The 12,811-nt window shown below is 36.3% G+C and overlaps 1 non-coding gene across 1 annotated transcript; it reads right to left on the bottom strand.

Annotated features, from left to right (window-relative positions):
• Nucleotides 1-268: 268 nt before the first annotated feature.
• LOC112206594 (small nucleolar RNA U13) lies at nt 269-368 on the bottom strand. Its single transcript, XR_002941011.1, has one exon. It is a non-coding gene; the product is annotated as a small nucleolar RNA U13 (small nucleolar RNA).
• Nucleotides 369-12,811: the final 12,443 nt, after the last annotated feature.

Below are 12,811 nucleotides of genomic sequence, written 5' to 3'. Positions count from 1 at the left end.
GAACCTACCCTTCCAGAATTTAAGTTAGGGAGTACTATAAAGTGGGCAACCTAACTTACCTTTTGCAAAGGATAAATATAGCTTGTAACAACACTTTAAAAGTCTTTCATTTTCGCTCTCTTTGAAATGCAGTATTTGTCATTAACTGAAGGCCCATATGTATAGGAGTCTATCTTAATTATTATGGCTTACAGTACAACTCTGACATCTTTTAAAGGAAGTCTCCTATTCTTTTTTCTTTTTATGTCCCTTTTTTTTTTCAAGTTCATGTTGGATGGGTAATGTGATGACATCATAACAAGGTTCAAGGGTGGCACAGCTCACACATGCGTGTGAACACCCCATCATCACACGAACTACAAAAGGATCTTCCATTGTTCTTTAACAAAATTTTATTTGCTCTTCTCAGAAATTTTATCTTGTAAATGAACTTTAGTATCCAAATCCACTAAAAATCTCAAGTTAAAAAAAGTTATTGCATTTATAGATCAATATGCACATAAGAAAAAGGAGGAATTAACATCTTTAAAGTGTTGAATCTTTTATAGAAATCATGTTTGCATTTTTAAAATTATATGTGCTTTTAGAAATATTCTCAGTAAAGTTTTATAATTTTCTTCTTGTAAATCCTAGATATTTTTCCATAGGTTACTTGCTAGGTACTTAAAGTGTTTCCTGATGTCCAAATGACGTATTTTTAATGATGTTGTGTCACTGGCATTTGCAGATATGTAAGAATGTTTTCTTTCTTTCTTATATGGTTTTCTTACCAAAACTCTCTTTTTAAAAATGACTATTTTTAGAGCAATTTTTCAATTTACAGAAAATTTGGGCAAAAAAGGAATTCCCATAACCCCTTCTTCCTTCAGTACAGTTTCTCCTTTTATTAACATTTTATATTAATGTGGAACATTTGTTACAATTGATGAACCACTATTGAAACCTTATTAACTAAAGTTCATAGTTTACATTAGTGTTCTTTCTTTGTGTTGTAAAGTTCTGTTTTTTGTTTGTTTTGCTTTTGAGACAGTCTCACTTTGTCACCCAGGCTGGAGTGAAGGGATGCAATTACAGCTCACTGCAGCCTCAGCCTTCCAGGCTCAAGGGGTCCTCCCGCCTCAGCCTCCTGAGTAGTTGGGACTCCAGGCATGCACCACCACACCTGGCTAATTTTTGTATTTTTTTGTAGAGTTGGGTTGCCCATGCTGGTCTCAAACTCCCAGGCTCAATCAATACCACCCCTTGGCCTCCCAAAATGCTGGGATTACAGGAGTGAGCCATCACGCTGGGGAACGATCCACGGGTTTTGACAAACGCATAATGTCACGTACCTGCCATTGCAGTACCATCCAGAAGAGTTTTGCTGCCTTGAAAATCCCATATGCTCCTCCTATTCATCCTTCCCTTCCTCCTCCTGAGTCTCTGGCAACCACTGATCATTTATTGTCTCTACAGTTTTGCCTTTCCCAGAATGCTGTATAGTTGGAATCATAATGTATGCACCCTTTTCAGATTGGCATCTTTCACTTAGGTTTTCAGTTTCTTTCATCGCATATTTTGGAAGATAACATTTGCAATTGCTGAGGGTTTTGTTTTATTTATAACTTTATATAACTTCATTATAACATAATTATAAACCTTATTTCTTTGTTCTAATGGACTGAGTTGGGACCATAATAGTGGACATCTTCTGAAGAATTTTTAATTTTCTCATTTATTCTAACATTTCACTATCCAACAAAATGTTTATTCCAGGATTTTGGTTGATTTCATTAATCAGGTAAATATCTTCTCTCTTCCAGTATTTCTAAAATTTCTCTGCTCAGGTATGGCATTATTTTGTAAGGGATAATTTTACACTATCTATTAAAATGTTATTTTCTTTTTAAAAGTCAATTCCTTTAGGAAACTACAGTGATAGGTTTTTCTAATGTTGAACTGTCCTTACACTTCTTGGTAAACCCAATTGGCTGTGTCAGTCTTTTTACATTGCAGGATTTGTTTCTCTGCTATTTTAGTATATTTATCGTTATGCTAATAAGTAGGATTTAGTTGTTTAGTTGTTTTAGTTGTTCTTGTTGTTTTTAACTAAACAAATGCTTTGCTAACTTTCCACCTTTTCATCTATTTCTGGACCCATTGATTAAACATTGGGATTATAGAGCAAATTAATTTTGGTAAAAATTTTAATAATACCTCAAAGGTATGGTGTCTTTGAGATAATTTTTTGTCTAACTTTTCAATTGTTGTGATTTTGGTTTCTTTTTATTTTTTAACTTGCTTTGTTTAAATTTTGATCAGCTATATTTTCCTAAACATCTATTTTATCTAGATTTTCAAATCTAGAAATATTTGTGTATTTGTGTTTGTGTATGTATATATAATTTTGTAAACATGGAACATATGTTTTTTAAATCTTTTGCAGTGTAATATTTATTTTTCTTGAAATTGATGACTTTTAACTTAATCTGAACTACAAATGATTGTCTGCCTCAGCAATATTGTGGATATTACTGATAAGGCCTACATTTTTATTATACCAATTTGTGTAATACTTTGTCTTTTTTCTTAGGTTTATTTGGCTGATTTTTTCCTAGGTTCTTGATTTGCACACATACTTTTAAAATTTTAGCCTTTCTTGTTCCCATTTAAGGCTAATAATTATTTTTTGAGGACACTTGGCTAAGAAGTATTTTCAATTTATAGTGTCACCAATATCTTTAATTTTGAAATCTAATTTCAGATGTGACATTATTAACCCAAGAGATCATGAGAAATTATTAAATTTGTGTGCAGGCAACAAAAACAAAAATAGACAAATGGAACTTAATTAAACTAAAAAGCTTCTGTACACCAAAAAAAAAAAAAAAAAAAAAAAAAAAAAATCAGCAGAATAAAATGACAACCTGCAGAATGGGAGAAAATATGTGCAAGGTATATATACAACAGGGGATGAATATCCAAACTATATATCCAACAGGGGATGAATATCCAGAATTTATAAGGAACTCAGACTACTAACAACAGCAAAAATAATCTCATCAAAAACTGGGCTAAGGATATCTATAGACACTTTTCAAAAGATGGCAAACAGGCCAGGCACAGTGGCTCAGGCCCATAATCCCAGCACTTTGGGAGGCTGAGGCAGGCGGATCACCTGAGGTCAGGAATTGGAGACCAGCCTGGCCAACATATAGTGAAACCTCGTCTCTACTAAAAAAATACAAAAATTAGCTGGGCATGGTGGCGCAGGCCTGTAGTCCCAGCTACTTGGGAAATGGAGGCAGGAGAATAGCTTGAACCCGGGAGGTGGAGGCTGCAGTGAGCCGAGATCGCACCACTCTACTCCAGCCTAGGCAACAGAGCGAGACTCCATCTCTCAAAAAAGAAAAAAAAAAAAAAAAAAAATAGAGCTACCATATGATCCAGCTGGGTATCTACTCAAAGGAAAAATAATTAAATCAAAAAGATACCTGCACATAGATGTTTATTACAGCACTATTCACAATAGCAAAGATATGGAATCAACCTAAGTTTGCATCAACCCATGATTGGATAAGAATATGTGGTACATATATATATGAATACTCTTCAGCCATAAAAAAGAATGAAATCATGTCTTTTGCAGCAACATAGATGAAACTGGAGGCTATATATATATATATATATATATATATATATATATACATTTTTTTTTTTTTTTTTTTTTTTTTTTTTTTTTTTTGAGACGGAGTCTCGCTCTGCCGCCCAGGCTGGAGTGCAGGGGCGCGATCTCGGATCACTGCAAGCCCCGCCTCCCGGGTTCACGCCATTCTCCTGCCTCAGCCTCCGGAGTAGCTGGGACTACAGGCTCCCGCCAACACGCCCGGCTAATTTTTTTGGTATTTTTAGTAGAGACGGGGTTTCACCATGTTAGCCAGGATGGTCTTGATCTGCTGACCTCGTGATCCGCCCGCCTGGGCCTCCCAAAGTGTTGGGATTACAGGCGTGAGCCACCACGCCTGGCCTGGAGGCTATTTTCTTAAGTGAAAGAATTCAGACACAGAAAGACAAATACCACATGTTCTCACTTCTAAGTGGGTGTTGAATAATGTGTACACATGGAAGTAGAGTGTGGAATGATAGACAATGGAGACTTAGAAAGGTTGGTGGGGTGGTGAGAAGAGGGTTGGCTGAGGACAATGAGAAAGCACTTAATGGTACAATGTACATTACTCCAGCGATGGATACACTAAAAACACTGACTGCTCTATACAATTTATCTATAACCAAATTATACTTGTACCCCATACATTTATACAAATAAAAAGTAAATTTAAAAATTTGTGTATGGATAGATTTTTTTCTTACTGATACTGATTTCCAATTTATTACAGTTTTCTCAGTGAATATGGCTGAAACCATTTGTTTTAGAAAATCTGAAGCAGAAATGTGGACTTATAAATTTTCTTGAGTACAGAAGTCAGGAGAGCCTTGATATTTACACTAACTTCAATACAGGCAGCTTTACCACATACTGTTAAAATATCTAGACACTGCCAAGGGTGGTGGCTTATACCGGTAATGCAGGTACTTTGGGAGGCCAAGGCAGGTGGATCACCTGAGGTCAGGAGTTTGAGACTAGCCTGGCCAACATGGTGAAACCCTGTCTCTACTAAAAATACAAACATTAGCTGGGTGTGGTGGCAGGCGCCCGTAATCCCAGCTACTCGGGAGGCTGAGAAAGGAGAGTTGCTTGAACCCGGAAGGTGGAGGTTGCAGTGAGTTGAGATCATGCCACTGTACTCCAGCTTCGTGACAGAGCAAGACTCATCTAAAAAAAAAAAAAAAAAGATGGGGTCTCTCTTTGTTACCCAGGCTAGTCTTCAACTCTAGGTCTCAAGGGATCCTCCTGCCTCAGCTTCCCAGAGTGCTGGGATTACAGGAGTGAGCCACTGCGCCTGGCTTATGTATTATCTTTTTCTCTGTTGAAAACAATTGAAAGGCCTAACATTTTAGGATTTACCAAATGTGTGTAAGTTTTATTTTACATTGATAATTTTAGACCTCAAATACTTTTGTGGCACCAAAAAAAAGTAAATGCACAGCTCTAGATTGTTTTGTTTTGGTTCTGTTATTCAATCGCCCTGTTTATAAGATTTAGATGGCTACTTTTTTTTTAATTGAGGTAAAATTAATATAGAATTTATCATTTTAAAGTATACAAGTCAGTGGCTTATATACTTTAAAGTGTACATGGCAGTGACAATCACAGTGTTCTGCAGCCATCATTGCTATCCAGATCTAGTACATTTTTGCACCCCAAAAAGTGACCCTATGCCCATTAAGCAGTCACTCCCTATTTCCCCTTTCCTCCTGGACCCTGGCAACCACTAATCTTGTCTCTGTGGATTATTCTATTCTGAATATTTCATATAAATGGAATGTAGTTTGTTCTCTTCATTCTAATAATGTGGTGTACTAAATTAATTTTCTTATGCTGAATCAGGAACTCACTTGGCTGTGCTGTATAATCCTTTTAATGTACTCCTGGGTTTGGTTTACTAGTATTTTATTGAGGATCTTTTCATCTATATCCATAAGGGATATTGGTCTCTATTTTTCTTTCCTCGTGATATGTTTGCCAAAGTTTGCTCTCAGGGTAATTACTGGCCTCATAGAATGAGTTAGGTATTGTTCCCTCCTTTTCTACCTTTTGGAAGAGTTTAAGGAGGATTGCTGTTAATTTTTCTTTAAATGTTTGGTAGAATTCACCATTGAAGCCATGTGGTTTTGAGGTTTTATTAGGAGATTTTTCATTACCGACTCAATCTCCTTGCTAGTTATAGCTCTGTTCAGATTTTCTATTTACTCCTGATTAAGTTTTGTTAGTTTGTACGTGTCTAGCAATTTGTACATGTCATCTATGTTATCTAATTTCCTGACATACAATTATTCATAATATGCTCTTATAATCTTTATTTCTGTAAGGTCTGCAGTAGTGGCCCCACTTTAATTTCTCATTTTCTGGCCCAGCACAGTGGCTCATGCCTGTAATCCCAGCACTATGGGAGGCCGAGGCAGAAGGATCACCTCAGGTCAGGAGTTCGAGACCACCCTGGCCAACATGGTGAAACCCCATCTCTACTAAAAAAAAAATACAGAAATTAGCTGGGTGTGTCGTGGGTGCCTGTAATCTCAGCTACTTCGGAGGCTGAGGCAGGAGAATCGCTTGAACCCAGGAGAAGGAGGTTGCAGTGAGCCAAGATTGCACCACTACACTCCAGCCTGGGTGACAGAGTGACACTCTGTCTCAAAAAAAAGAAAGAAAGAAAGAAAGAAAAAAATTCTGATTTTCATCTCCTTTCTTTTTAATCTTGGTCAATTGAGCTGAAGATTTGTCAACTTTGTTGATTTTTGCAAAGAAGGAACTTTTGGTTTTATTGACTTTTCTATTGTTTTCTATTGTATATTTCTATAATTTCCACTCTGATCTTTCTTCTTTCTTTCCTTCTTGCTCTAAATTGAGTTTGCTTTTTCCTTTTCTAGTTTCCCAGGATCAAAGGTTAAATTATTAATTTGAACTCCTTCTTTTTCTTGTAGGCATTTATAGCTATAAATTTTTTGAGCATTGTTTTTGCTGCATCCCATAAGTTTTGGTATATTGTGTTTTTGTTTCATTCATCTCAAAGCATTTATTGTTTATTTTTATTTTTATTAAAGAATCATTCATTTGTAGCCAGGCGTGGTGGCTCACGCCTGTAATCCCAGCATTTTGGGAGGCCAAGGCAGGCAGATCACTTGAGACCAGGAGTTTAAGACAAGCCTGGCTAACATGGTGAAACCCCATCTCTACTAAAACTACAAAAATTAGCCAGGTGTGGTGGCCCATGCCTGTAATTCCAGCTACTCGTGAGGCTGATGTATGAATGAGAATGGCTTGAACCTGGGAAGTGGATGTTGCAGTGAGCTGAGATTGTGCCACTGCACTCCAGCCTGGGCAACAGAGTGAGACCCTGTTTCCAAAAGAAAAAAATAAAATCATTAATTTGCTTTTAATCTAAAATAGTTTTGATATTTATGCTTCTAAAGTAGAATCAACCAGAAGGCAAGGGCATGAGGGAAACAATTTTCCACTTCTAACATAAACTCAAATTTGAGATTCCTTTTTCTTTTTTGAGTAAAACCAGTTATTTGCTGTTTATAAGGTTATTTCTGAGTTGCAAAAATTACCTGCCCCCTCCATGTTTATGTAGTTTCTATATTGCTGCATTCAATCTTAGCTGTCATAATCAGACAGAAAGCATAAAGCTTTTTTCTTGCATCTGTGGTAGGGACCTTAGCAGCAGACAGTGCCTCCAGTCAAAGCATTTTTAAATTTCCCTTCTGTTTTCTTCTTTTATCCACTGGTTGTTTATGAATGTGTTAATTTCCACATATTTGTGAAATTTCCAGTTTTCCTTCTGTTATTGACTTCTGCTTTCATTTCATTGTGGCCAGAGAAGATGCTTTGTGTTATTTCAGCCTTTTTATACCTATTGAAGATAATTTTGCAGCCTAAGAATATTTGAAGAATATTTCATGTGCTCTTGAGAAGCATGTGTAATCTGCTGTTTTGGGTGAAGTGTTCTACATATGTCTATTAGGTCTAGTTGGTTTACAGTGATACTTAAGTCCTCTGTTTCCTTATTAATCTTCTATCTAGTTGCTCTATAGCTCAATAATCCATTAGTGAAAATGGGGTACTGAAGTCTTCAAGTATTATTATAAAATGGCCTGTTTCTGTTTTTAATTTTGTTAATTTTTGTTTCATATATATTATGGGGCTCACACTGTTACACATCTATGTTTATAATTTTTCTAACTTCTTGATGGATTGACTTTTTCATAACATATAACATAACATAAACATATAATATCATTCTTTGTCCCTTGTAACAGTTTTTGACTTAAATCTATTTTGTCAGATATTAGGACAGTCACTCCAGCTCTGTCTTGGTTACTATTTCCATGTAATATATGTTTCCTGTCTATTCATTGTCTACCTCTTATGCCTTTGGATCTAAAGTGAGTCTCTTGTAGATAGTACACAGTTGGTTCATATTTAAAAAATTCATTTTAGTGATTTCTCTTTTAATTAAATAATTTAATACATTTACACTTAAAATAATTACTGATGAGGAAGCATTTACTTCTGCCATTTTGGGATTTGTTTTCTATATGGATTATATATTTTTCATTTTTCAATTCCTGCAATACTGCCTTCTTTTGTGTTTTTTATTTATTTATGTATTTATTTATTATTATTATACTTTAAGTTTTAGGGTACATGTGCACAATGTGCAGGTTTGTTACATATGTATACATGTGCCATGTTGGTGTGCTGCACCCATCAACTCATCATTAGCATTAGGTATATCTCCTAATGCTATCCCTCCCCCCTCCCCCCACCCCATAACAGTCTCCGGAGTGTGATGTTCCCCTTCCTGTGTCCACGTGATCTCATTGTTCAATTCCCACCTATGAGTGAGAACATGCGGTGTTTGGTTTTTTGTCCTTGCGATAGTTTGCTGAGAATGATGGTTTCCAGTTTCATCCATGTCCCTACAAAGGACATGAACTCTTCATTTTTATGGCTGCATAGTATTCCATGGTGTATATGTGCCACATTTTCTTAATCCAGTCTATCGTTGTTGGACATTTGGGTTGGTTCCAAGTCTTTGCTATTGTGAATAGTGCCGCAATAAACATACGTGTGCATGTGTCTTTATAGCAGCATGATTTATAATCCTTTGGGTATATACCCAGTAATGGGATGGCTGGGTCAAATGGTATTTCTAGTTCTAGATCCCTGAGGAATCGCCACACTGACTTCCACAATGGTTGAACTAGTTTACAGTCCCACCAACAGTGTCAAAGTGTTCCTATTTCTCCACATCCTCTCCAGCACCTGTGGTTTCCTGACTTTTTAATGATCGCCATTCTAACTGGTGTGAGATGGTGTCTCATTGTGGTTTTGATTTGCATTTCTCTGATGGCCAGTGATGGTGTCTTTTTGGCATCCACAGTATCTGAAGAAAAATCAACTGCTAATCTTATTAAGAATCTCTTGTAAGTGATGAGCCTCTTCTCTCTTCTTGCTTTCAAGATTCTGCTTGTGACTTTTGACAATTTGAATACAACGTATCTCAGTGTGAATCTCTTTGCATTTACCCTACTTGTGTAAGGTTGGTGGAAAAGTAATTGTGGTTTTTGTTATTGAAAGTAATGGCAAAACTGCAATTACTTTTGCACCAGCCTATATAGTTCACTTAGCTTTTTCAATGTGTAGATTCATGTCTTTCATCAAATTGGGAGAGTTTTTAACCATTATTTCTTCAAATATATGTTCTGGCCCTTTCTTTCTTCTCCTTCTGGGACTCCCATTATATGTATGTTGGTATGCTTGATGCTGTCCCATAGTTCTCTGAGGATTGGTTCATTTTTTTTAAACAGCTTTATTGAGACATCATTGACATATAAAAATTATATATATTTAAAGTGTACAATTTGATGTCTTGATATGTGTACATTGTGAAATGATCACAACCAAACTAATAAACATATCCAGTACCTCTACATAGTTACCATTGTACATGTGTGTAATTAGATTTAAAATTTATCCTCTTAACAAATTATCACTATACAATGTTGTTAACTGTCATTACCCTGTTGTACATTGAAACTCCAGGAATTATTTATCTTTGCTAATTCTTCTTTATTCTTCTTTTTGCTTCATACAATAGATAATCTCAATTAATCTTCCTTCAAGTTTGCTTATTCTTTGTTCTGTTGTTGAACCACTCTAATTAATTTTTCATTGCAGTAATTGTACTTTTCAGCTTCAGAATTTCTATTAGGTTGTTTCTTATATTTTGTATAGCTTTATTGATATTCTCTATGTGGTGACACATCATTCTTCTGGTTTCCTTTAGTTCTTTGTCCATGGTTCCCTTTTAACTCTTTGAACATATGTTAAGACAGTTGATTTAAAGTCTTTGTCTGGTAAGTCCAGTGTCTGGGCTTCTTCAGGGACTGTTTCTATACATTTCTTATTTTCCTGCCAATGGGCCATAATTTCTTGCTTCTTTGCATGTGTCATAACATTTTGTGGAGAAGTGGATATTTTGAATAATATGACAACTTTGGAAATCAGATTCTCCTCCTTCTCCAGAGTTTGTTGTTGCTGCTTGTTGTAGTTTGTTGTTGTTTAACACTTTAATGGTTTAGACACTTCTCTAAACCATTTTTGTTAAAGCTATATTCCTTGTCATTGGCCACTGAAGTTTTGTTATTTTAGCTTAGTGGTCAGCAAGTGATTTGAAGAGATTTCCTGAAATAGTGAGAGCCAAAAGTATAAAATACTCTCCCAGTCTTTGCAGGTTGGCTTTGCATGAGGAACTCCTTCAATGCTTGGCCAGGTTGTTTAAAACTCTGCCTTAACCTTCACTCCCTCCTTGTGTGGAGCCTAAAAGTTAGATAGATGTTAAAGATTAGAGTCTTTTCAGGTGTCTCTGGGCATATGTCCAGCCTGGGCATGTATGTGACCTTCTGGATTTCTTCATATATACAGAAGCTTTTCAAAGTCATCATTTCTCCAAGTATCTCCATGTGTGCTCTCTTTCTTCCCAGACTTTTCTTGTTGCTTGTTGCTTGCTCCAACTGTCATCCTTTGTCTCAGGTGGCTAAGGCTAATACATTTGCTTTTACATGCTTTCAACAAACACCACCTGGAAACTGCTTATGCCTTGGAGAAAGTTTGAGTCAGGTAAAAGAAAAGCAAGCCCTTGTGCCAACCCTTCAGGGAGCCCAGACAGATCAAAACACACCACCATGATTCCTTGAAAATAAGTCCATATTTCTCCCTCTGATGCAACCTGCATCTGGAATGTGAGCTGCTGTCTTAGCTGCTACCAAGCTGATGATGGGGCATGGTAAGCAGGTAAGTTACAAAGCCACAGCACTTTTACCAAAATTCAGCAGTGTCTTTCTTCAGTAAGCATTCCCCTGCTTGCTATTGTTGTTTTTTAATAGATCCCCAGAGTTCCAAAAAATTTGATTCTGACAGTTTTTGCCAGATTGTTCATTGCTTTTGTGGAGAGACAGGATTTTAGAGTTCCCTACTCTGCTATTTTCAGTAACATTACTCCTGGATGACTAAGTTTAACTTGTTTACAGGTATTAGAAGTGAATCATTTCCTTTAAAAAAAATGTTGACTGGGTGCAGTGGTTCACGCCTGTAATCCCAGCACTTTGGAGGCCAAGGTGGGTGGATCACCTGAGGTTAGGAGTTCGAGACCAGCCTGGACAACATGGTGAAACCCCGTCTCTACTAAAAATACAAAAATTAGCTGGGCGTGGTGGTGCCTGTAATCTCAGCTACTCGGGAGGCTGAGGCAGAAGAAATGCTTGAACCTGGGAGGGGGAGGTTGCAGTTAGCTGAGATCGCGCCACTGCACTCCAGCCTGGGCAACAAGAGCAAAACTCCATCCAAAAAAAAAAAAAAGTCATAAAAAAATAAAAAGCTCAGAACCAGAGACACTCTTAGGTAATTTTTAGTATATAAGTCCTTGCATAAACTAGGTGTTCAATACTGTCAAAGCAATTTAAGAATATAAGAAACAATACCAGGTCCTAGAAAGAGCAAGTATGAACAAAAAAGTATCTGATAAAGCTCTCAATCAATTTAGAAGCTTATTTTGCCAAGGTGAATGATGTGCTTGGGAAACAAGTCTGTGCCTTTCTCCAAAGATGACTTTCAGGGCTTCAACATTTAAAGGAGAAAAGTGGGATAGAGAGGAAAGAGGGAGAGTATGGTAATCCACATATTGCAAGAGAAAAGGAGCAAGCAAGGGAATAGTCAATTATGTATTGGTCTCACACTCAGTAAATTGACACGTTACATAAGATAAGATGAACATAAAGTAGCTACCTGTGGAAATATTTAACCTTTTATCTGTAGTTATCTACTTAGGAACAAAAGGAAAGGTAGTTGCTTGCATGACTCAGCTTTCAGCTTAATATTTTTCCTTTGGCATAGTAAATTTATTTTCTTTTCACAATTCTCACCGCCACTTTTTAAAAAGCCAGTCAAATTTAGCAGTGGGGGGGTCATATACCAACTTTAGTGACACTAGTGTTAATAAGTTCTGATAACCCACTACCATTGGACCAACCTCCCTATTTTTTCTTTTAAACTCTTTCAGAAAATGCATTTTAGAAGAAAATGAGTCTCTGATCTCAGGTTTTGTCTGATCTCTCACGATTGGGATGGCCTATTCCTAGAGGGGTAAGGTCCCACATTGTTAGGAAAACTCATTTTTAGCCAGTTATGAAGTCTTATATTCTACAAAGAAAAAATAGGTGAAGGACAGAGAAAGGAAGCAGAGGAAAGATGAGAAAATAACAAATATTTTGTAAAAAGGGGGAACAATCCTGGAAAACTGATATAGGCCATATTACTCCAAAGTCAATACATCAGTAGGTAGGTATAAAATTTGTTTATATATAGAGATACATAAGTTTACGTTGTCTAGCTTCAGTATTTAAAATCAGGAAAAATGGCAGAAAAAGGAAAGGAGAGAAGAAAAAAATGAAAACATTATTTTGGAAACTTGTAGTCATGAAATATTTTAGAATTCAGTCCAAATTGTAGAATACAATAAAAGTCAAAAAACACTTGACAACGTTAGAATCCAATAACAGGTGTACTAGAGTTTATTTTGAAACATGATTTTTCTCTCTCCAATTCTCCCATTTTATTAAAGACAAAATCATAGTAGGACCACTTTAT

Source organism: Pan troglodytes, chromosome 21 (genome assembly GCF_028858775.2).
Source record: "Pan troglodytes isolate AG18354 chromosome 21, NHGRI_mPanTro3-v2.0_pri, whole genome shotgun sequence".
Lineage (NCBI taxonomy): Eukaryota > Metazoa > Chordata > Mammalia > Primates > Hominidae > Pan > Pan troglodytes.
The sequence above is the reverse complement of the archived record's forward strand: the minus strand, read 5'-3'. Positions and strand labels throughout refer to the sequence as shown.